The sequence below is a fragment of the Plasmodium reichenowi genome, chromosome 3 (assembly GCF_001601855.1).
Source record: "Plasmodium reichenowi strain SY57 chromosome 3, whole genome shotgun sequence".
Classification (NCBI taxonomy): Eukaryota; Apicomplexa; class Aconoidasida; order Haemosporida; family Plasmodiidae; genus Plasmodium; species Plasmodium reichenowi.
Genome location: NC_033648.1, coordinates 23006 through 24306, shown reverse-complemented (window position 1 = coordinate 24306; position 1301 = coordinate 23006).

Below are 1301 nucleotides of genomic sequence, written 5' to 3'. Positions count from 1 at the left end.
TAGAATAGGAAATAATTTTATTATGTATGATGAAAATGATTTATAAAAAAGGAACTATCCTATCTTATAAATGTGCTATTGTAATTTTACATATTTTTGGTATTTTTCATATTATTTAGGTTAGATTTCTTATTTAATTTTTAATATTATTTTCAATTATTTTTTTTTAAAAGCCACACAAAAATTATTAAAAAATATATAAGAATAATATATATATATAAATAAATAAATAAATAAATAGTAAAAGAAAATTCCTTTTTTTTAAATATGTTTTAATAACAAGATTTTACAGATGTATATGAAATAATGTTCCTATATATATATATATATATATGATAAATGTTTTATTTTGTATTTAAATCATTTATATTAAAATTTGTTACATTCGAAAAATATTATATACCCCACATATATTACATATAAAAAAATATATATAAAAAATGTTATATATAATATTAAAGAATTAATATTAAATTACGATCAATTTATTTATATCATACAAATTAGAATATATAAGATTGTAATTGGTAGGCACTATGTTTATATATTAATATTACTATAATCTTATATTTATTTATATATATATATTATAAATAAAAATATAAATATATTATATAAATATATATATATATATATATAATTTAAAAGAAAAAAAAAATATATGATTTATTTATATATTTTAAATTTTTTCATTTAATTTTTTTTCTAAAAAATATATTAAAATATATTACATTTATATAAATATAAATAAATTATATATATAATATATATATTTTTTTTTTTTTTTTTTTTTTTTTTTTTTTTCTATCCCCTGTTAAAATGTTTATTTTGGTTTTATATTAATTTCTATTTTTATCCATATTTACATTTTTTCCTTTTTTACATTATATCTATTTTACCCTTTTTAATTTACATTTTATAATTGGTTAATTTACAGTTTACCATATTTTAATTTTACATTTTAACATAGTGTTTTTTTTTTTTTATTATTAAATTTTCCTTATTCTCTAAAATAATTATTTATTAACAAAAATTATTTATTCTAAATATAAATATGAACTATTAAAAATATTATTTCTTCGTAAGGAAAAAATATGAATGGATTGTACTACTTTTGTAAGAATATATATAAATTTTACGTAATATAATAAATTTATATTTTTTATTATGTATCTAAGGAAAAAAAAAAAAATAAAATAAATAAATGAAATAAAATAATATTTTGTATATATATAATATATTAATATTTTCTTTTTTTTTGGATATTTTAAAAATGAAAAAAAAAAAAATAAAATAATAAT